Raw genomic sequence first — 25,012 nt, 5'->3', positions numbered from 1 at the left:
CAGCTACGGCATGGCTCATTTAAGAGAATTTAACTCACTTCCTTCTTAGGTGGTTGGTGAACTAGAAACCAATAACTTCCCTCAACTTCTTGCCAGCCTGGTGCAAATTATCTTTGTACTAAAAGACAGACTTCTGCTCAAGACCAGCATCATCTTGTTCTTTTCAAAGGACAACTGCTGTTTCTTGGTGTTCTGGGTACCTTTCAGCCTGTTGTAGCTCATGCTTGCCATGGAGAGCACTTATTTGTATCCTCTGCACATTTGTGAAGAGAGCGTCTGTGGAGTTCTGTCTGAGCTCTAAATTCTCCTTGGCAGCTTTTGGTAAGGAAACATTCTTGACTTGCTTACATTTGAACATAGTGCTGCTGATACTGTAACTAAAGTTTTAAACTGGTAATAGATTGTCCTGGACTTTTAAATAATTGAAAGTGGCCAGAAAACCATATGATCTGTTCAAATGTCATTATAGAGCAGGAAGAAGAGATTTAACAGAATTTGTTTGAAGGTAAGAGATTGAACTAAAAAAAAAAAATCCCCCTAAACTCATTTCATTTATGTTCTTTGATTTTAGACTGTTCAATAAGCTGGTTACACATTTAAGAACTTGGGAGCAGAAATCTCAAATAAAATAGTGCTTAATCCAGTAGCATGTTAAAAGAATAATGCATTATGACCAAGTCAGTTTTACTATAGGAATGTAAAGTTGGCTCAGTATGAATAAGAGCGCTAATGTAATTTATCACAGCAACAGGTCGAAAGAAAAATTCTGGCAGCAGTTTGGAAGCCTGTTCACACAACATGATTTATTCCCTTAACACAGGTGCCACACAGAAACCAATAGAACAAAGGCCATGTCTGTTTGGGATGGCTATTTATGGTGTTTTGATAGACTTATCCTTAAATGAGCTGTCTTTTCCATTTGTGTTGCTATAAAAGAATACCTAAGGTTGAGTAATTTATAAAGAAAAGAGGTTTCCTTGGCTCATGGCTCTGCAGGCTGTACAAGAAGCATAGTACCAGCATCTGCTTCTGGTGAGAGCCTTAGACTGCTCCCACCCATGGCAGAAGGGGAAGGGAAGCCATGCACAGAGATCACATGGTGAGAGAGGAAGCAGGAGAAAGAGTGGGGAGGTGCCAGATTTAAAAACAAAACAATCAGCTCTCATACAGGAACTCATGAGAACTCATTTATTATAGTGAAGATAGCACCAAGCCATTCATGAGGGATCCCCAAGGCCCAAACATCTTCACCTTCAACATTGGGGATCCAATTTTAACATGAGATTTGGGAAGGCCAACATCCAGAAGCTATTTGATTTGGGGTGGTGACAAATGTGCTTCATGTGACTTAAAAGTCACATCTTGTCAGTCTGTGGCAGCAAAGGAAGTCCAGCTGTGGCTGAATGAGTGCTTCTACTTCTGAAGAAGTGGAAGTGTCTCACTCCTATTTTGCCATGTGCCTGATCTCATGCTGCCTGGAGTCCCCAGAAGAAAGCGCTCCAGGTACCTTGGGACTGCTATTCACTCCCTTAAGGCAGGTATGCAGTTTCAGTTAAAATGGAACTGTTGCATTTCCAGTTTGGAACCCATTGCCTCCTCAAGGCATGGGGAAATATACAGATGCCTTTTAATAATAATTCATTTTGAAATCATTTCAAATTTAGTGAGAAGTTACAAGACCAGGAGTACCAAGACCTTCCACCGTTGTCAGCTGTCCCCGCAAATTCTCTGTTTTCTCTCTGGTCTGGGAGCCAGTCCTGGATGGTGCCTTTTCGTTTAGCAAGCAGTCTCTCAGTCTCCTTCAGAATGGAGCAGCTCCCCAGGCTTTCCTGCTTTTTCATGTCCTTGATTCTTAAGGAGACAGACCTTTTATTCTGGGACAGAATCTGGGTCCATTCAATATTTCCTTATGTCCAGACTCAGGCCATGATTCCTTGGCTGGACTTACACAAAAATGATCCTTGGCTTTTTCCATGGACTATATCAGGAGGCACACTATGTCAACCTGTCACACCATTATTGATTTCATTTCAATCAGGAACTAAAAACACTTATGATTTAACTTTTTCCTGGAGAGTAACAATATAACAATAGCCATCATTTAATGAGCATTTTTATTATACACCAAGTATCATGCTAAGCCTCTACACATATCTTAGTTGAATCCTCAAACCCTGTGAGGTAGGTATCATTATTCTTTCCTTTTGCAGATGAGAGTCATCTGTGGTGATGGATTAGGAGTAGGGTACATTAAATGCCACCTATTCAGTCGTCTTGAGTATTATTTTTTCCCATTAGCGATTAAAAAAAAAAAACTATGAAAAACATTAGCTAAGGAAGAGTTAAAAATGCCAAAAAAAAAAAAAAAAAAAGCCAAACAAAAGTGGTTGGAATTTTTTGCTTGCAGCTCAAATTATTCTGTTTGTGGCAAATGACCCAGAGGTTTCATTTGATGCTTTAGTAGATAATGCATCTTAAAATCTGCAGCCATTTTAGAATTAGGTCAAAGACACTTATTTAAAGCTACCAAAGTTGTCAAAAATAAACCCTTCTAAATCTCATTATTTCTACCCATGTTAGGTCAGCTAGTGAAAGGAAAATGAAAGGTAATGACTAAGAATGTCAATCCAGTAAAGCCATTTAGAAATTCACCAGTGCAGGGACCAATATAAAAGAAACCTCAAATATGAACTCTATGTACAAGGAAGTCATTATTAAAACATGAAAACTGGTGGAACAGTTTTGATATTGGTCAAAAATTATGAAAGTGAAATACTGTCAAATATCATACAGAGACCATCATTTTCTCATGTATTAATTATAAATTAAACACTGTCTATCAATCTTTGTTTCAATTCTTAATGAGTGTTTTTATCCGAGTTCATTTTTATTAAATTTCCCTTGGGAGAAGAATGGTGGATTTACAGATATTTTACACAGGCCCATTTATTATGGGTAATTTGCTGTAGCCATAAATTTTGTGGTTGGATGACAATGGTGGGGAGGGAATAGAGTAAGCAGTGGACTGAAGCTGAGAAACAGGGTAGGATTAAAGGTGCTTGCACAGAAAACCATTTTTACATTTTGATATAGCCCCAAATGACCTGGGTGAAGAGTATCACATTAGCATGTCCTTTGAATGAAAATAGCCACATCAAAGTAGACTGCTTCCCTCAGATGCCTATCACAACCCTCACCCCGGTTCAGAGAACTTGTAGCATTCATAGGTACAATGATAAACACATACAGTTTCAGCTCTTTCTGAAGTCCCTGAAGGCCATGGATTGCAATCCTAACTTGTGAGGCCGGCTTGTCGAAGGAAGGCTTGGAACTAGTGAGTGACTAGCAGACTGCCTGGCATCTGATTCCCACTGAAGCTGGGCATTCTAGATTCCTATCACCTAGGGAGTATCTCTACTTAAGAGATAAAAACTTCATCTTATTTTTTGTTTGCTTCATGTATATGCAAATGTATATAATAAATGAAGACAAACAAATCTTCAATGACATCTTTTTTTTTTTTTTTTTTGAGTTGGAGTCTCACTCTGTCGCCCAGACTGGAGTGCAGTGGCCGCTCCCGGCCACCACAGCCTCGACCTACTGAGCTCCGGCGATCCTTCCACCTCAGCCTTCCGAGTAGCCGGAATTACAGGTGCACGCTACCATGCCCGGCTGATTTTTTGATTTATTGTAGAGATGAGGTCTTGCTGCCCAGGCGGGTCTCGAACCCGCGGACTCAGGCAATCCACTCACCTCAGCCTCCCAAAGGTGCGGGATTACAGGCTGAGCCACCGAGCCCGGCTTCAATGACATCTTTAAAAGGCGGTTCACCAGTAAAGGGCTGGGGTGAGTACAGGAAATACCAGGGTCTTGTTAGGAATGTGGTAACAGAAGTCAGGAGCCTACACATTTGAGTTCATTACTTTGGTGGTTCAGGGATGTTTTAAAAAGGCAAGGATTCACTCTCACTGTTTCCATACTTGTCTCTGTCATGAGGCTGTGAGCTCCTTACCACAATCCCTCCCCGTATCTCTCTCCAGTTCCTCACGGTAGCCCCAGCACTATCTTGGGCCATGGAACAAAATGGGCGCTTGTGAATTTTATTGGGTAACTGACTGACTGACTGACTGACTGACTGAATGAATGAATGATGAATGTGTGAGTGTGATGGGAGCTGCGACAGATGAATCAGAAAAGCTGTGTTCTTCCCTCACCTACAGCACTAGTTAGGACATAGGTCTGGAAACATTAGAAACCCAAACTAACAGAGGCTTAAACAAAAGAGATGTTAATACACACTCGGATACTATTCAACCATAAAAAAAAAAGAAATCCTATCATTTCCAGCAACATGGATGGAACTGGAGGTTATTATGTTAAGGGGAATAAGCCAGGTACCCAATAAGCCACACACGCCCTCCCTTTTTAGAAGTTATGTTAGAAATTTGTGTTTGGCTGCTTGTAACAGAAAACCAAAATAGCAGTGACTTAACCAAGTAGTGATTCATCTTCCTCCATGGGGAGGGTTTGGGTGTTTCTGAATTGGGCTTTGTGGTTCAGCCTCCGTTTCTACTATTTACTTGGCCTCTTCCTCATGGTCACAAAATGGCAGCCAAAATCTGACTATTAAGCCTATGTCCCAGAGAGAAGGAAGGAGGAAGCAAGAAAATAAAAAAAGTAAAGGGGAAAGTCAGCCAAGCCAGTCTCCTCATAAAGGGCTCAGGCCACTCCTGTCATTTGCAGGGTCCAAGATATGGGTACAAAGGGAGGTCCAGGTACCATGTGATTATGTACTTAAAAATTATTGTTCAAGCCTATAGACTATTAAATAACATATGTTTATCTTTGTGTCCTGTCAAAATGACAGGCAAAAACACATGTTAAGCTATAATTTTTATGTGACTGAAAATCAAAAAAGTATTAAAGACAATTGAATTTAATTATGACTGAATATATATGGGTATTCTGTTGATGAGTTGGCAAAGTCTGAATGAGTAATAAAACCAAGGTATACATGATTCATAAGTCATCATATATTTATTCCATATATTATTTTTCTCTTTATCATCTCAGCAAAATTCAATAATTATTTTATCAAGATTTTCACAAATTTATCTTCTATTGACAGGAATGCTCTAAAGCAAGGATTGACAAACCATAGTCTGCAATCCTGTTTTTGTGAATAAAGTTTTATTGGAACATGACCAGGCTTATTCCTTTACATTTTGTCCATGGCTGTTTTCATGTTACAGAAGCAAGGTTCAGTAACTGTGACAGAGACTGTATGATCCTAAAATATTTACTATCTGACCCTTCTAGAAAAAGCTGCCAAGCCCCAATCTAAAGAATTTTTTAAAAATATAATTGTACCCAAAGTCTACAAAATGCAAATATATTTTCATCAAAAAGTGTAAGTCAACATGAACATAGAAATCAAATAATTAAGATAATTTTTCATGTACATTTTCTAGGGATTTTTTCTAAAGAAATAATAATAATAAAAATAATAATAATAATTTTTTTTTTTTGAGTTGAAGTCTCACTCTGTCACTCAGACTGGAGTGAGTGCAGACTGGAGTGCAGTGGCTGTTCCCGGTCACTACAGCCTCGACTTGCTGGATTCTGGCGATCCTTCCGCCTCAGCCTTCCAAGTAGCTGGAACTACCGGCACATGCTACCACGCCCAGCTAATTTTTGATTTATTGTAGAGATGAGGTCTCGCCAAGTTGCCCAGGTGGGTCTCGAACCCTCAGGCTCAGGCAACCCACTCACCTCAGCCTCCCAAAGCACAGGATTATAGGCTGAGCCACCGAGCCTGGCTGATAATAATTATTTAACAAATTAAAAGGTAAAAAACTAATTATAATTTATGCATATCAACATTAGTTAAATAAAGCTAAATTTCATCTAATTTTTAAAAAATGTAATTGAGTAAATCCTATTAAACATTTCTGTGAAAATAAAACTTGATATTCTGCTATTCAACATTCATGTAATGGCCAATATCAGTCTTCATGCAACTCTGTCTAGACCTACGTACATACAGATTTGAGAATGATATAATTTGATGAACATGGCAATGTGTTCTTCAGCCTCCATATGAATGCCCTGCTATTGATGAGGACCTTGAGAACAGTGGGTTGGGACTTGAAAGAAGGAAATGGACCTTTGGCACTACTGGGAAATGCTACTTTGTTGTGTGGGAGTATTACACTCATGATATCTGCTGGGAAGGAATTAACAAGGCAACTTGTGTTTTTTCATTACCTAAACTCTTCTGACATCCAAATCCTTCCTGCTTTCCAAGTAATATCCATCTCCAATGTCAGCAGGCACAGAGACCCAAAATTTCCAGGTTTGGTGTGCTTCAAGGACATAGGATAGGGCAAGAGCTGTGTGAGTGTGTTTCCCTGGAGCCTGAATGGTGTTAGTAAGAAGAAGAGATCGTACTGCTTGTGGATTGCACTGTGTCAGTGTTGAGGACCTGATCCCAAATGATAGAGACCATTTTTGTGTTTGTTTTGAAATATTGTGTGTGTGTGTCTTAGTTCATTTTGTGCAGTTATAACAGAAAACCCGAGACTGGGTAATTTATAAGCAAAAGGAATTTGTTTCTTACAGTTCTAGAGGCTGGCAAATCCCAGATGAAGGGGCTGCATCTGGTAAGGGCCTTCTTGCTATGTCACAACATGGTGGAACTATGCAGAAGGGGCAGAGTGGGCCCAAACCATCCTTTCATCAGGAACCCATGCCTGAGATAATTGACCCACTTCTGTGATAATGGCATTAGTCCATCTAGGAAGGCAGAGCCCTCATGACCTAATCACCTCTTAAAAGTCCCACCTGTCAACACTGTTTGCATTCGGAATTAAGTTTCCAACACATGAATTCTGGGGGTCACATTTAAAGCATAGCAGTGTGTTTCTGTGTGATATTCAAGGCCCTCTAAAGGAGGGGGCCCAAGGACAGACAGTATTAAAAAGGCTTTCTGACACTCCTTTCAAATGACTTCTGCTTTCATCCCATTGGCCTTGAGTATATCTAGTGGCTGCTGCTGGCTGCAATGAAACCTGGACACATTGTCAACTCCTAGAAAACCAGGAAGCAGGGGGAATTATTATCAAGTTAGCTACAAGTAGTCTCAGCCACGCTGCTCTCTCCTCCCACTCTCTCTTTCTCCAGCCTTGACCTTCTCCCAGCCTCTTTTCCCCTCCCCCCATATTTAGGTCCTCTCTGCCATGACTCCTCCTTGACCTGAGAACCTCTGTTTCTCTCTAAGTCACTCCTCGACAGAGCTGCCATGCTCTGGACAAAGAGACCAAGAGTGGGAAGTCCTAGGTGGCTCTTCAGTGCTCCCCAAGCCACACCTCCAGGAACATGCCATCGTCCTTGCACCTAGTGGTCAGCATGAGCTAACTGGCAGGAACAGTGTGGCAGGGAGGGGAGGGGAACCAGGTGACATCTGCCTCCTTGCTACTCCTCCGCCCAGGCATGGAGGGGCCTTGTCACCCACTGGTTTTAGACTGTTGTCCTCGGAAGAGCTGCCAGAAGTGCTCGCTGCATTCCTCATGGATCAGAGAGCAGTGTTTTTCTCTGGGAAGATGAAGGCCCCTTCAGAACCTGCACTAACCAAAAGGATCAGCTCTGGGTGTCCCAGTTAGCTCCCCTCCCCTCTTGGCTACCTACCTCTTTCAAAGTTGATATAATAATGGGAAGGAGATTTTTGGGGAGCGCGGCTCAAGGCTGGGAAGAAGAGATATACTTTCCTTACATAATCAGTTACTGCAGATATGCCAGTAAGCAATTGCTTTCTGCAGGCTCAGAAGCATGACAGTTATTTAGATACTTCACCTGAGGCTAGACCGCAGTGATCTCACCCTGCTCTCCTTTACCCTTGGGACGTGGAGCACACCACCCTCTCACACAGCAGGACTCAAGCAGAGAAAATGGTGACTGACAGCTTATTGTGGGGGTGGGAGCTCTGGGGGAAGAAGTAGAGCTCAGAGGAGTAAGGGCTGGAGTGGTGGGGGCAGGAGAAGGGCATGTGTGGGAGGCAGGCTGGAGGCCAACTACTTTTTTTTACAGTCAGATCTTTATTTAAAATCAGATCTGCCAACTTAGCACTTTCCACCAACTCGGGGAGCAGAAACCTTCACAGGCTTCACAATCTTTTGCTTAAGGTGCTGCCTTTGTGGGTGCCCTAGCAGCAGCCATGGCGGTCTTTTTAGATGCTTGCTTAGCCTTTTTTGCTTCCTTAGCAGCCTTGATAGCTTGTTCCCATTGAGCCTTTCTAATTTCAGGTTTCTGATTCCTCTTGGTCATCATATCAGTAAGAGATTTATCAGTAATGGCCCCCTGGAATCTGACGCACGGCAGGTTCTTTTCTTTTGAATTTCTTCCAATTGCCCCTTTTTGTGTTTTCTTCTGTAGAGGACGGTCCAGTTTATTTGCTGAGGCTTCCTCTTGGAAAGGAACGATGACTCACATTTTGCATTAAGAAACTAGTAAACCTTTTCGTCGGTCCTGGTATAGCGCCTCCTGTGTCTGGGGTAGCTCTTGTGCCTACTGAAAACTATACAGCTAGACCTTCATGGCTGCAGCTCCAGGGAAAGAGGAAAAGAGGCCAACTATTTGTATTTGTCCTGCCAAGGAAGGGGCCAGATCACTCTTTCCCCTGGGACTTCCTCTTTTTTTGGGACCTGCCATCCTGGAGATGTACGTGTTATATGGGTGGGTGGGTGGATTCTTTGGGTGCTTTGATAGGCAGCCTTGTCAAATATAGATCTCTGTGTATGTAAATGTGTGTGTAAACGTGTGTTCATGGTGTCCTAAGAGTGAGTGCTCTTGTACATGTCAGTGTGTGTATGAGTGACCAGCCTCTGTTTACTGCGTCTCTGGTTCTGATTTTACAGGTATGAGAGCCAGGGACCCTAAAAGGACATCACTCTGAAAATGCAATCACAGAGCAGCACCCTAAGCTGCTTTGCAAGATGAACAGGCTGCAGGAAAATAAGGGACCTGGACCGTGTGCCAGCTGGGGGCTGGTCCTTGCTCTCCATGGTCAAATCTATCAGGGGCTCCAGCAGGTGGGAATTGCTCTTCCCCTCTGAGCAGTAAGGAGACCGAATCTCAGAGCAAGTGGTTTGCTTAAATTCATTCAGATACTAAGCATGTAGGTGGGAGGGATCTGTTGTTTGCCAAGGTGGGGTAAGTGGTGGGTTTGGCAAAGAGCTTGTGTAGGGCAGGCCAAGAATTGGACTGGAGTGAGGGGACCCGTGTCCTAGCTGTAGCTTCACACTGATGTGCTGTAGGACTTCAGGCAAACTACCTGGGCCTCAGTGTTCCCACTTTAAAGTGAGAGTATTTTACTAGCGCACTTCCAGTCCTGATGACTCTGAGGCAAACATATATATATATATATATATATATATATATATATGGGGTTTATTAAGATTCCTGGAGAAGAAAGGAAACCCTGTCCCCCTCCAGCCTTTGTGCCATATTTTATTGCCTGGGGGCCAAATATTAATAGCTGGTAGGAGGCCCAACTGTGTCAGCCATTGCTGAGGTGAGAAGAAAGTTGAGTAATTAGCTAGGATGTAAAATTCCATCCAGGCGAAAAGGTGTGGGGAAAGGAAGACCCTGGGGAGACATTCCTGAGATACCACCTTGAATGGTTTTAGCTCTGCAATGGTGACATGAGGTGCTTTTTGGTTTTGTTCTGTTTGGTTTGTCAAGGTCTCACTCTGTCACCCAGGCTGGAGTGCAGTGGCACCATCTTGACTCACTGTAGCCTTGACCTCCTGGCTCAGGTGATCCTACCACCTCTCAGCCTCCCAAGTTGCAGGAACTACAGGTATGTATGACCACACCCAGCTAATTTTTAAAATTTTTTGTAGAGACAAGGTCTTGTTATGTTGCCTAGACCAGTCTTGAACTCCTGGGCTCAAGCAATCCTCCTGCCTCAACCTCCCAAAAGTTTACAGCCTCCCAAAAGTTACAGGCATGAGGCACCATGCCCTGGTGAGGTTTATTTTCACTGGCAGAATAATGTCCCTAAGAAATGACCCATTTCCCATTTTTCTAATACCTGCTCCAAGAGACCTGGGTGTCTTCACAACACAAGGCAGACAAAAGGCCTGAACATGGAGGCAAGAGGTTCAAATCTAACAATCTGCCAAATCACAGCCTCTCCGGGCTGCTGGAGACCCTGTGGGTGAGAGTGAGTTGTAAAAGCAAAGCACAGCTCTTACTGCAAATTTATGTATTTGAGTTGGACCCTTGGTTCTGGAGAACCAAGTTTATTTTACCCATCGAGTATCAAAGAAGATGCCATTCAACTGACTTTGTTGCCATCCACCCTTGGACCCAGGCCTCATGCTTTAGACCCTTGCTACTCCGGGTGTGGCCTGTGGCCCAGCAGCTGCCACATGGCCTGGGGTAGGGGATGGTGCTTGTTAGACACAAAGGAGATCCCGATGCTCCTGTGTGCGTGGTGACACACCCACTGATGATGCACGTGCACATGGATGATGCGCGTGCACCCTGACACAGGAGGAGCTCCACTGCAGAGGGCCCATCTGTGCCCTCCCCGCAGGGCAGCTCATGCCCCTCTAGAACTCACTCCCACACTCTACCCTGGGATTTCCCATCCAAGGGACTGCTTCCAGAACCTGTACTGGCCTTTTCCCTAGGGCCATGGTACCCTGAGAGATGGTCAGAGTGACTTGGGGAGTGGGCAGAGGACTGTTGGGGAGTGTGGGGTGCAGTTGGGACTTGAAGGTCCCTGTTTGTGTGTGCACAAGACCCTGAAGAATACAGGGCAAAGTCTGGGGAGGGTGGACGGAGAAGAGGAGCACTGTGGGTGGCAGGAATCCTCTTTTGTCCTGGCTCCTAAAATTGCCAGGGTGGGCCTGTGTAATTTTATAACATAATTTTTCTAGCTAAGTATTGGGTCTATGAGAGTCTGTGATTCCCACTCTTAAGATGGGAGGGGCGCCGGGCGCGGTGGTTTACGCCTATAATCCTAGCACTTTGGGAGGCCAAGGTGAGAGGATTGCCTGATGCCCATGGGTTTGAGACCAGCCTGGACAGCTTGGCAAGACCTCATCTCTACAACAAATCAAGAAAAATGAGTCGAGCCTGAGCTCAGGAGTTCAAGACCAGCCTGGGCAACTTGGTGAGACTTTGTCTCTACAACAAATCAAAAAATTAGCTGGGCGTGGTAGCGCGTGCCTGTAGTTCCAGCTACTTGGAAGACTGAGGTGGAAGGATTGCCTGAGTCCAGCAGGTTGAGGTTGCAGTGGCTGTAACTCCAGCCACAGCACTCCAGTCTGGGTGATGGAGTGAGACTCTGACTCAAAAACGAATGAAGAAAAAAAAGGGGGGGCGGGGGATTAGAAACCTTTCTTAGAGGAGGTGCATTGGAGCTGTGCTTTGACTGATGAATAGCAGTTTAAGAGGTAGAAACTGAGCAAAATTATGGATAAGGAAGGGAGGTGTGAGGCACTTGTGGGCAAAGATGTAATTTATGCTGGAATTTCCACTGCATGGAGTCAGATAATGAGGGTCTTGAATTCTAGGTGAAGGATTTGGTGGCAGGGAGCCCTTGTGGTAAGGGTGGCATTTTAGGAATCATCAACCGGAGGCATAGAGAGTTAGTTGGAGAGGCTTCCATGTGGAAACCAGGGTCTGATGTGAATTGAAACAGAAACGGTGGAAACTGGAAGTGGAAGTAGATCTCAGAGACATCTGGTAGATGTTTGCCTGGACTTGGAGATCAGTTGGATGGCAGCAGAATATGCGTGAGAAAAAAGATGCCCAGAGGCTTCAAGCTGCCATGGACCAAGGTACCTTTCCAGTGGTGGGAAATGCTGAGGCTGAGGTGCTGGGAGGCGCCAGGTGGGGAGCTGCAGAGGGGCCTGGATGGAGATAGACGTAGTAGCCTTCAGCAGACAAGAGCCTATGATTATCAACAGAGGCTGATCTTATCTGAATTAGGATGCTAAAGAGGCCCCTGGTGCCACTGTGACTATCCTTGCCTCCCTGGGGAGGATGCTGGACTGGTAACGGGCACCTGTGGCCTCCTGAGGAGGGGGCTTGGGTGAGGGTGACTTGAAGACACTGATGCAGTAAACTCCCTCCCTGACCCTCAGAAACTGTCAGGGCTCTTTTCCTATCCAAGTCATTGAAAATCTGGCCCAAAGTCAATATATTGGCTCATGTTCCTGCACAGACAGGGGTAGATCCCACTTCAGGAATAGCTGGATATATGTACTCACAGAATGTTGTCAGGATGTACTTTTGTCTGTGTCTCTCGGTTCCTCCTTCTCAAGGTCAACTCATTCTTGTACAGGCTTTCTCTTTTGGTCACACAATGGCTTCCAGCAGTCACTGAGCCCATGTCCTTTTATGCTTAGACCCTGCAGAAAGGGACAACAATCGTTGCCCAGCACTTCCAGCAGAAATTCTGATGTTCACACTGATTGGACCACCTTAAGGTAAAAGTTGTCACTCCAGTCTCATCATCATGACCCAAGGAGTGCAAGGTCCACTGCTGAGCCAGAAAGTGGGGAACCACCCAGACCACCTGGACTAAGAATGGGGTGTCTGAACTCCTAGGAAGACCCTGGCGGTGTCTTGTGCAGAATGAATCGTATGGAGGCAAAAATTACTGTCCTCTTCATCTTCCTTTTCCAAGAGTGTTCTTGGGAAAGAAGGGAACAGCTAATGGCAAGTTTGCAGGGAAAAATGATAAATCCTCACAAAAGAAAAACATATAATAGTTTGAAATGTTTATTTAAAAGAATGTGAGAAACCTCACTGAATGAACAGGAAAATACCTGCATCTTAAACTATGAACTTGCATTTAGATCTGAGCTTCCTGGTGGCCACGGCAAAGAGAAACTCTAATAACTCAGAGTCTTATTGGTTGAAATCACTAATTCTGTACCTGAATAAGAGACATCGCATAACAAAATGACAATGCTATTGTTGGGTTTTATGCAAGATGCCGAAATGCTCTCCTGTGGCTCCTTATAGACTTCCTCCTGCTAAGTGCACAGCATAGCATAGATCACAGTTCAGGCAGTGAAGATTTTGCAGACCCACACCTGCTTTTGTTGATTTATTCAGATCCAGGAGTTACACTGAGAGAAGAGAGAAGCAGGGGAATGCTTGGATCATCAGCAGGTCCTCAAACCTTCTCGGACCATGGTGGGTAGCTCTGTCAGTGATTAGTGCAAGGGAGAGGCCTCGCTAGTAATTAATCAAGCAGTAGTGAGAGCATGTGTGGGGAGCTTGCATTGATTTCTAACACATCAAACAAAATGGCGCCCAGCAGTCAGCAGTGGCAGCCTGGGAGAAGCCTGCCAAATTGGATTACCGAACCAAATGCCTGCTCTAATGCCTGAGAGATGGACGAGGCGCTTATTAAATGGTCCACAGGCAGGGATGTTTCGAGTACTTAATCAACTCTTCATTTCTCTCCTCCAGGGAGCAGGGAAGCCTTAGTGCCACCCACGATGAGAAATTTCCAATCCCTGCAGGGTCTCTCTTTGCCATTTTCACTGCAGAATGTACACGGATCACAGGAAAGGCCCAAAGAAGATGGGGCAAGGATATTTGGCCACTAGACAGTGGAAACTGAGTAGGTCTGAGGGCAGGAGACCCAGGTGCATGTTAGTCCTGCCTCTCTCACCTGCTCACTGTGAAACCTTGAGTCAGTCCCTTCCCCTCTCTGGGGCCCTTCAAGGCATCCCTGCTCAGACAGTTCTCTGGGGAGGCTCACTTAACAAGAGGTAGCCGGCAGAGTGGCTTGTGTAGCCAGTGGCTTTTCCTGAAGACCTGCTTCTCCTGCGGCATCTTTGGTGCATGTGGCAGGGGAGATGGGTAGGTGCTGTCCCAGTTTATCTTCATGGCTTTAATCCAGGTTCCCTGCCTCTGCCTCTTGCCTCCAGGATGTAAAGCCCCCTTCTATCCTCTCACCACCTCCCCTTCCTCTTTTCTCACTTAAGAAATATACATTTTAGCCGGGCTCCGTGGCTCAGCTTGTAATCCCGCGCCTCTGGGAGGCTGAGGTGAGTGGATTGCCTGAGCCCGAGGGTTCGAGACCTGCCTGGGCAGTGAGACCTCATCTCTACAATAAATCAAAAAATCAGCCGGGCGTGGTAGCGCATACCTGTAATTCTGGCTACTTGGAAGGCTGAGGTGGAAGGATCGCCGGAGCCCAGCAGGTCGAGGCTGCGGTGGCCGGGAGTGGCCATTGCACTCCAGTCTGGGTGACAGAGTGAGACTCCAACTCAAAAAAAAAAAGAAAAAGAAATATACATTTTAGAGCAAGAGAGGGCTTCAGACTGCCTCCTGTTGTAGCCTTCACCACATTCCTCCCTATCCCCTGGTATGATCTCTCCCAGGGTTGCTTTATAAGGGGGGGATTCGCTCTTTCTTGTTCCCCACTTTTCTTGTCCAAAGATGACATCCTTAATTATGTCCCCTTGGAGGAGAAACAGGAGCTGGGAGAGAAGGTTCCATGTTAGACTTTGCATCAAGGCCCATCACTCCTAGTAACATGGTGATCTTGACCTCAATTTGCCTAGGCTCTTCCTTGTACAGTTTGGGGGACTGAGGCCCAGACACAGGAAGGGCTTTGCCCATGATCCTGCTGTGAGTTTGCGGTGAAGTCAGGGTTAGTCTTCTCCAGTGCACTTAACTCCCCTTGTTCCCTTGCCTTAGTCCCACCTGCCCGAGACAGGGGCCTTCGGCCAACACAGGGCCTGATCAGCAGGGGCCACCATTGCAGTGGAGCCCATCATGCGCAACTGGAATTCTCCCCTTGGAGTCCTGAAGCATGTCATCCATTCTTGGTTGCATGTATGTTCCCTTTGCTGGACTCCAAGTACAAAGGGAAGGCTTCCTCTTCGGAGTGTCTCCTGTCATCGGAGCAAGCCATGTGTCCCCATCCCCTAACCCCCATGCAGCAGAGGGCTTTGTGGTGGGACCTGCCAGATTTCTGGTGGACCTATGTCACTTGGAAGAGACATACGAGGCTTTCCACACCTCTCCTTGTTTAAGACAGCCAAATATGAACATGAAAGCGAGGAAGTTAAAGTCCTTGGAAGAAACCCAAACAAACCAACCTGAAAACTGCTTGTTAAGATCTGGACTCCTTCACTCTAATCCTTCTATGATCCATCAGTGCTGAATCTAATCCGGTTCTTATCACCACACTTCAGTAGAACACTTCTTTCAAGCTGGCCAGATTTTTTTTTTTTTTTAGACTCCAACTTTTCTGCCTTTGATGTTCCTGCTCCCTAGGGCCTTCTTACTTTCCACTGATGAGATGCCAGGCACAGCTTCCACTTTCAAGCCTCTCTGACTCCACAAGGATGAGGAAAGAAAGAGTTGGAGAGAAGAGGTAGGGGGGTAGCTTCCCCCTGGGGCTCCAGCTGCCCTTCCTTCTGCATCAGAAGATCAAAGGGAGGGATGAGTAGGTGTGTCACCAGGATGGGGGGTTGGCCCTGTTCTCTGTCCTTCCTGTAGGGGCTGGTTTCTTATCTGGCTTATTTACCACCCTGGCCCTTTCCTCATTTTTCTGATGAATAGTTTGGTTGGGATTTCTGCGTAATTTATCTCCAATTGTTACCATAGCAACCAGCTCTCTCACACAGGATCCCCTAGAAAATGCGTTTTGGGTCTTCTGCAGGAGCTGGAATTTACAAAGATCTCATCTTGGCACATACTAGGGCATAGCAGGCAAGATGATGCTCCACCACTAGGAGTGAGAGTTGTAAGCAGGGAGATGAAGTGGTCTTGCCGCACTGTCAATCGGAATGGACAATTTTAGTGCCTTCCTTTTCCCCTTGGCTTTGTCTTTCTCTCACTAGACACCCCTTCCCCTCAATATTCTCTCCTTGGCCCCTAGAAAGCCAGTTCCCACAGGACAAAGGCAGGACTGGTTTGGCTCTTTCCCTTTCTGCAAAAGGAGGATGTGTAGCAGGCAGAACTGCTGAAGATGCAATTGACAGTCTTGGGAAGTAGTGATCTCCCCCCAGCCTGGGGTGTGTAGACAAGGACCTGTTGGGGGCTCTAGAGAGGGTTGCATGACGGATGCGGTAAGGGTGGTATGGACAAAGCCTCTGGGTCCCTTCCAGCCCTAGGAAGGGGGAGTTGAACTGAGCCTGAATGTGAGGTCAGCCTGGACCCCCCCCAACTGAGCAGAATAACCCCCTGGACCCTTTGGGTCTCCTTGATGCCATCGTAAACTCAGTGTCCAGTAGCCTGCCTGGCCCAAGGGTCAATAAATGAATTCCTTAGGGTTTTATTAAATGTGTGGGCACAACTTACTAACCGTTTATGTGTTCTTTTATTATGCTAATAAAATACACTTTTTAAAGCACTGTCAAATAGCAACCTGAATTGGAAATGGAAAAAAAATGATGCTGCTTCTAAAATCCCTTCCCATGTGCTACAGTCATTCCCTGATCACAGTTAAGGCATAAAAGTGTTTATCTTCCATAAATCATGCAGAAATGATGAGGAGGCTCTGCCTAAGGGGACAGGAAAGCTCTCCTTGGGCAAGCCCCTTAACCTCTCTCCATGCCTCCCTTTTATCTTCTGTGAAATGGGAGTAATGGAAACCATTAGGTATGACCATCTGGCTTTCAATCATGGACCGCCTCTGATGGGTAGAGGCTCAGCTGAAGAGTGTGTGGCAACAGATTAACAGTGTCTGTCCTGAATACCAGATGGGAGAAGAATAGTACATGTGTCACATATTTGCCATCCCTGGACCAGGTGATCTCAGAGAGCCCTGATTACTCTAGGGGTCAAGACATGATGATTCAAGATCACTTCAGTCATTCTCTGCCTTCAAACCAATGTTCTCAGACTTTTACTCCTGAATCTGCAAAGTTATGAGGAAGCTAAGACTTTGTTACTTCAAAACCTCATTAATTTTCAGTTCTAAAAAGATTGGCCTGTGTAAAAGACCTCAGAGTTGTCTAGAAGCAGGGAGGTATCCAGGATGGTTTGTAAGTAACACAAATCTGTGGAGAAATTCAGGACTTAAGTTCCAAGTTGATCCTGGCCTGTAGCTGCTTGCAGAAGTGTGATCACTAACAAGGGGCTGCTGATGACTTTTGAAAAGAGAAATTTTGCCACCACAAGGAGTGTCTGGAATCATACCTGGAGGTATTTATTCTGGACACATAGCTGTGCTCCAAGGCTGAGATTCCTCTTTGGCAGCAAGAGGCTGCATCCAAGGGAGGGAGACCTGGCTGGGCCTGCTCGAGCCCTCTCTGATCTTTCCCCAACCTCCCCTCTCACCCCATGTGCCTCCACTAACCCCTGGCTCTAGTATCACTAGCCTCTGCACCATTCCTACATGTGCCACATGCCTTCGTAACCCCATGATTTTGCTAGCACTGTTCCGGCTGCCTGCCATGATCCTTTCCACCCAACAGACTCCTATTTGTGCTTTAAAATCCAATCCCAGAGTGATCTCTGAGGTGCCTTTCCAACACTTTGAACCATCTCCTGTCCCCTTCTCTGTGTCTAGATTGGCAATATTGGCTGACTTTTTGGTAAAAGTCTACTTTTCCTGGTTCTGGGTAAGCCTGGACATAGTGGAGTGAAAACATCCCAGAATGTAGTCATTTTGTGATGAAAACAAAGGTGGCTCAATTCTCTGATGAGAGCAGAATCTCCAGTTTCTGTAAAAATCCACCCTGGGGCTCATTTTTTTAGCTGAGAACTGAAGAATGGATTTTTTTTTTTTTTTTTTTGTGCCCATGCACAGGTCTCTTGTGGGGGCTAGGCTGGGAACATGGGATGGCCAGGAGGCCCCTATGGCGGGGCCTGATCTCATGAAATGCCTCATATTGAATCTTCTGATATTGTCTTCTCCTGTCTTCATTCATTTTTGTGTTACTGTAAAGGAATACTTTAGGCTGGGTAATTTATAAAGAAAAGGGGTTTACTTGGCTCACAGTTCTGCAGGTGCCGGCATGGCACCAGCATCTGCTTCTGGTGAGGGCCTCAAACTGCTTCCACTCCTGAGGGAAGGAGAAGGGGAACTGTGTGCAGAGATCACATAGCAAGAAAGAGAAAGCTTGGCAGGAAGATGGTGCCAGGTTTTTTTAACAATCAGTTCTCATGGGAACTAATAGAGCTTGAACTCACTCATTTCTGCAATGACGAGACACAAAGCCATTCATGAGGGATTTGTCACCATGACCTAAACACCTCCCATGAGGTCCTGCCTCCAACACTGGGGATCAGTTCAATATGAGATTTGGAGGGATCAAACATCCAAAACAGAGCATCACCAAAGGAAGTTATATGTTCCATCACAGACAGGTGTACATTGACTAGATCAAAGGAGAAAATATTCGTTAGACAAAGTAACATTTGCATCCCATCACTGAACCTCACCATTTGTAGCACATTATAAACTAATATGCTTTAAAATAAATACTGAGATATGATCCTGTGATTATATCTCATTGCCTTTTTTGGTATTAAAAGCGTTCATTTGATAAATGTAAAGAGTCACACACCACATAACGAACATTTTGGCAGACAACGGACTGAATATATGACCAATCATGGCCCCACAGATTATAATCCTGTATCTTTTCTGTTTAGATACAGAAATACCATTGTGTTACAATTCCCTACAGTATTCAGTACAGTAACATACTGGACAAGTTTATAGCCCAGGAACAATAGGCTCTACCATCTAGCCTAGGTGTATAGTAGAGTGCACTTACACAAACCTAGAGTGCACTTACATAAACCTCTGCCATTGAGGTCTGTGTAAATGCACTCTAGGATGCTTGTGCAATGACAAAGTCGCCTAATGATGCATTTCTCAGAACATGTCTCCATTGTTAAGCAATTTGTGACTGTATATCACAACTGGGCAATTGTTTCTTCATATCTTCATTTATTAGTATAGCAGGCACCACAGAAATTGGAAGTGGTTCGGACTCCTTCTGAGAGACCCCACTTGCCTAGGAGTATGTTTGTATGTAATCCACTGTAGCTATGTGACCTTGGGCAGGTTGCTTAAACTATTTCCCAGCCTGTTTCCTTATCTGTTCATCTACAAAATGGTGAAAATAATTCTACCTTGCAGGGTTGCAAAGATGAAGTAAGGTGATATATACATGAAGTACCTAACAAAATTTCAGATATACAAGGTTCCCAGCATATGAAGGGGGCACAACCCTCCTCCCCAGAATTTATTTATAATGAACTTTGTATTTATTCTTACATGTTTAAACTTCAGTCACCTTCAAAGCACTCTCCGCTTGATGCCATACACCTATTGAGATGCTTTTTCCACTGCTCAAAACAGTTTTTGAACTCATCAGTTTGAATGCCTTTTAGTGTTTCTGCCATTTTTTTGTTTCAACTCTTCCACATTAGCAAGACATTTCTGTTGAGGACTTTTTTCATCTGGGAAACAAACAAACAAAAAGTCGCTTGGGGCAAGATCAGATGACTAGGGAGGGTGGGAACGGGGGCATGCCATTTTTGGTAAAAAACTGCTGAACACTCAGCGTAGTGTGGGCAGGTGTGTTGTCATGGTGGGAAGAATGAGTCACCCGTTTGCCAAAACTTGGGATGTTTCTTCCACAAATTGTGATGCAACCTTCTCAAAACTTCCAGATAAAAACTTTAGTTGACTATTTGTTCTGGAGGGACAAATTCTGAGTGTACTATCAGGGACCTGTCCTCCAAAAAAAGATAATCCTGGTTTTTTGGGGGTTTTCTCCTTGTACAGTAGGTGCCCAATAATTGGTAGTGATTATCATTATTTTTTCCAAGTCCTGGTGTATTTCCAACTGTTTTGATCCAGGATATTCCTATATCAGTGACTATTACTGTGTAACAAATCACCCTAAAACTTAGTGGCTTATAATAACAACCATTTATTTACTTCCAGATTCTGTAGGTTAGCTGCTCAAGATGGGCTCAGCAGGTAGGTAGGTTTTCTGGACTCAACTGGCATTCCTCTTGCGTTTGTGGTGAGCTGTGGATGAGCTGCAGTTTGACCTTGCCGATTTTGACACATTTAAGGCCTCGGCTGGGATAGTGGCACTGACTCCTGAACTCTCATCCTCTGGCAACTTAGCCTCAGCTTGTTCACATTGTGGGTGAGTGGCAGGGTGCAAGGCTTCTTGAGACTTGGGCTTGGAATTAGTACAGCATCACCCCATTTTATTGAACAAGGCTAACTGCAGATTCAGGAGCTGAGGAAATAGATTCCTTTTGGATAGGAAGAGCTAGAAAGTCACCTCTGCAAAGTGACATAGATACAGGGAGAGAAATAGCCAGTCAAATAAAAATCTACCATCATTCCCCCTTTGTAAACAAAAAACAGCACCTTGACTTTATTCCCTGGATGCCTTAGTGAGCAAGTACGGATGAATTCTATTTTTTCCACTCTGTAGTTCAAACCTATTTTTAGATCTAGTCTAATAAAAGGAATTTCACACCTGGGTTACTCACCCACTAACAAACACTTTATTCTTATCGATGCCTAGGACAAACACCTAGGCAGCCTGGATTTGTAGTTTCATTACCTCCAAGCACAATAATTGTTAATTACTTGCTTTATTTGGTTCTGTTGCATTGCCAATAGTCAATTACCTACGATAGGTTTTCTTGTGATCAGTGGGGCTTATCCAATATTGCAGCTCAGGTCTGCTTTTGTCTCAGAGATGTCTTTTCCAAGAGAGTTAAAGAAAACTCTTGTTCACTAGTTTATTGAATATTAGCCTTTATCTGTTTATTTCTAAGGCTCCTTATGCACTGGTGCATGTACCAGAGTGTGCCGGCTGAGCTCTTAGAACTGAACAAAAAGCTAAAGATAAGACCTCTCTTTGCCTGATCAGGCTAAACCCCAGTACGTGGAATAGAGGGAAAGAGCGGGTTGTGAGATCCTGGGGCATTCATTTCGTTGTTGCCCGAGTCTCTGAAACTGTCTCATTCCGTCTAATCCACCCTGCACGTGGTTACCGAGTGATCTAACACAGATACCTGATTGCATCGCTTGTGGTAGCGTGTGTGAATGGACTCAACTCTTTGGTCCTCCTGATAGCCATGCTGTTTGTCACATGACGTGGCAGGTGCTCTCATTAGATCCCCACTCCTTGAATTTGGACTAGGCCACATGACTCCCTTTGGTGGAAAGAATGAGGTGAAAGTGACAAGGTGCCTGTTCTGAGCACAAGCCTCAAGACATCTTCATGTTTCCCTTTGCCTCTGGCATCTCTGTCATTGCCACGAGCAAGGCATGCCCAGGCTGTCCTAGCAGTCCTAGATGGGAGATGAGAGACACATGGAGAAAAGCCAAACTACCTTAGCATAGCCCAGCCCAAATCAGCCAACACTCAGCCGACTACAGATTTGAAAGTCATATGCTGGTTTATGTTGTTTTAAGCCACCGACACTGGGTAGCTTATTACAGGCAAAAACTGGTTCCTCATTCTTCTGCTTAAACTCCAGCATTAGTCCCCAAAAGTTTGAGGCATAAAGTCCAGGCAAACCTTCCAGCTCTGGGCCCTGCTGCTTTTTCTTGGTGCCTCCACATCTCCCCTTTCACTTTGTACTTTAATTATGACTCCAAATGGCTTATAGTTCTTCAAATGCATCATGCTGGCTCACATTTCTATGCCTTTGCACCTGGTGTCCCCTCTGTAGGAATGACGTTCTCCTCTCCTTTGTCTGCCTAGAAAACTCCTACTCATCTGTCAAAACTCAGCTCAGGTGTTTTATCATTGTAGTTTCCCCTCCCCTGAAGTAAATCATGCCCATTTTTGTGAAAGGTCTGGATCCATATGTGGGACATGTCTATTGTTACCATATACAGCATGGTATTATGAAGTGGGTTCTTTTAATATTGTTTTGCTCAAGTTTACCATTTTTTAGACTGATTCCCTTGAGTACAAGGGCAGCTTTAATTTAATGTATTCCTAGTGCCTAACCCGGTGCCCGGCTCCAACAATGCTTGTTGATTAGATGAGATATTAGGATTCCCCTAGCTGGAGGATCATCAGGAAAGAGGGAACTTCGAGTTGGACCTTGACCAAGAGGTAGGATTTGGACACAAAGAGATGGGGAAAGGAACTCCAGAGAGAGGACACAGCATGAGAAAGGGCACAGGGAGTGCCTAGAAAACAGGAGTGGTAGTACTTCATTTTGGCCTAACATTTTCAGAGGTAATAGCAAGTGTGATAGTTACATGTAATACAAACTCCATAAACAAACGTAAAGTGAATTTTTGAAATTTGTATTTCAATAGCCTTAGGGGATATAACTAGTTTTTGGTTACATGGTTGCATTGTGTAGTGGCAAAGAAGTCTGGGCTTTAAGTGTTCCTACCACTCCCACCTGTGTATACTGTACCTGATAAGTGATTTTTCAGCCCTCTACCCTTTCCTCCCCACCTTCTGAGTCTCCAGTGTCCATTTATACCATTCTCTATGCCTTTGCAGTTCTTTAGTTTAGCTGCCTCTTATTTTTATTTTTTTATTTTTTGAGTTGGAGTCTCACGCCATTGCCTAGGCTGGAGTGCAGTGGCACTCTCATAGCCACCCCAGTGTCGACCCACTGGGCTCAGGCGATCCTTCTGCTTCAGCCTTCCAAGTAGCCAGAACTACAGGCACGCACTACTGTGCCCAGCTAATTTCTGATTTATTGTAGAGACGAGGTCTCGCAAAGTTGCCGGGACTAGTCTCAAACCCGCTTGCTCAGGCAATCCACTCGCCTCGGCCTCCCAAAGTGCTAGGATTACAGGCTGAGTCACTGAGCCTGGCCAGCTCCCACTTGTAAGTGAGAACATGTGATGTTTGCTTTTCTGTTTCTGAGTTAGTTTACTTAGGATGTTTTCTAATTCCATCCAAGTTTGCTGCAAAAAACATTATTTCATTCTTTTTGATGGTTCAATAGTGTTCCATAGTGTATAGATACCACATTTTCATTATCCACTGATTAGTTGATGGGCATTTAGTTTGATTTCACATCTTTGCAACTGTAAATTTTGCTGTGATGAAATGCAAGTGTAGGTGTCTTTTTAAAATAATGGCCTCTGATCCTTTGGGTAGATACCTCGGTGTAAGATTGCCGAATTAAATGGTAGATCTACTTTGAGTTATCTGAGAAATCTCCATACCGCTTTCCATAGAGGTTGTACTAATTTACACTCCCACCAGCAGTGTATAAGATTCCCTTTTCTCCACATCCACATCATATCTTTTTTTTTTTTTTAAACAATGGTCATTCTGACTGGTATAAGGTGGTATCTCACTGTGGTTTTAATTTGCGTTTCCCTGATGATGACTGATGTTGAGTATTTTTTCTTTTTCTTTTTTTGGTCATTTGTATATCTTCTTTTGAGAGATGTCTGTTCATGTCATTTGTCCACTTTTTAATGGAGTCATTTGCTTTTTATTTGCTGATTTGATTGAGTTCTTTGTATATTCTGGATATTAGTTCTTTGTCAAATGCATAGCTTGCAAAAACCTTCTCCCATTCTATAGGTTGCTTTTTGCTCTTTTCTTTTGCCGTGAAGATTTTTAGTTTAAGTAAGGCCCGCTTACCTATTTTTGTTTTTGTTGCATTTTGCTTTTGAGGTTTTAGTCATAAATTCTGTCTAGACCAATGTCCAGAAGAGTTTTCCTCCAGGATTTTTATGGTTTCAGGTCTGACATTTAAGTCTTTAATCCAATTTGAGTTAAGTTTTATATGTGGTGAGAGAGAGGGATCAAGTTTGATTTTTCTGTGTGTAGCTATCCAGTTTTCCCAGCACCATTTGTTGAATAGGGTGTCCTTTCCCTAGTGTATGCTTTTGTCTGTTTTGTTACAGATCAGTTGGTTGCAGGTATTTGGGTTTATTTCTGAATTCTCTATTCTGTTCCATCTAGTCCATATATCTGCTCTTGTACCAGTACCATGCTATTTGGGTTACTACAGCCTTGTAGTATAATTTGAAATCAGGTAGTGTGATGCTTCCAGCTTTGTTCTTTTTGCTTAGAATTGCTTTGGTTATTTTGGCTCTTTTTTGGTTCTATATGACTTTTTAGGATTGCTTTTTCTAATTCTGCAAAAAATGAGATTGGTAGTTTGATAGAGATTGTGTGGAATCTGTAGATTACTTTGGGTTATATAGTCATTTTAATGATGCTGATTCTTCCATTTCATGAGCATGGGATGTTTCTCCATTTGTTTGTATCCTCTATAATTTCTTTCATCAGTATTTTGTCATTCCCCTTGTAGAGATCTTTTACTTCCTTGGGTAAATATATTCTTAGGTATTTTACCTTTTTGGCTACTATTGCATGTGGGGAGTGGATGAACCCTGTCCAGACAGCAGACCTTGAGCAAAGGCAAGGCCCTAAGTGAAGGCAAGGTCCTGCTTGGTTGCTCTGCACCTTAGCCAAACAGCAAGGGATGCAGCCTGCTACACGGAACAGCATCTCAGAGCCCATACATCTGGGTGCAAATAGTACAGATAAAGCCTTGACAACAAGATAATCACCAAACAGCTTGCTGTTGAGGTAGCAACAAAATTCCGTTGTAGTGCCCTCATAGACCTCGAACCCCTCTCAATTTCCTTTGTGCTTGATTGTAAAATAAACATGCTGAACTAGTTTGGGGCCACTTCTCTGCCATCAGAGGAAACTGTCCCACCCGGTCCTAGCTTTTCTTTATGTCTTTGTGTTTGTGTCTTTTTTTTTTGAGTTGGAGTCTCACTCTGTCGCCTAGACTGGAGTGCAGTGACACACTCCTGGCCACCGCAGCCTCGACCTGCTGGGCTCCAGCGATCCTTCCACCTCAGCCTTCCAAGTAGCTGGAACTACAGGCGCGTGCTACCACACCTGGCTAATTTTTTGATTTATTGTAGAGATGAGGTCTTGCCAAGTTGCCCAGGTGGGTCGCGAACCCACGGGCTCAGGCAATCCACTCACCTCAGCCTCCCAAAGTGCAGGATTACAGGCTGAGG

At 44.3% G+C, this 25,012-nt stretch overlaps 1 pseudogene; it reads right to left on the bottom strand.

Annotated features, from left to right (window-relative positions):
- Positions 1 to 8,117: 8,117 nt before the first annotated feature.
- On the bottom strand, positions 8,118 to 13,863 carry LOC110595107 (annotated as a pseudogene).
- Between the last annotated feature and the right edge of the window lie 11,149 nt (positions 13,864 to 25,012).

The sequence above is a fragment of the Carlito syrichta genome, unplaced genomic scaffold, assembly GCF_000164805.1.
Source record: "Carlito syrichta isolate Samal-C Ts95f unplaced genomic scaffold, Tarsius_syrichta-2.0.1 Scaffold267604, whole genome shotgun sequence".
Lineage (NCBI taxonomy): Eukaryota > Metazoa > Chordata > Mammalia > Primates > Tarsiidae > Carlito > Carlito syrichta.
This window is presented reverse-complemented; position numbering and strand designations above follow the sequence as displayed.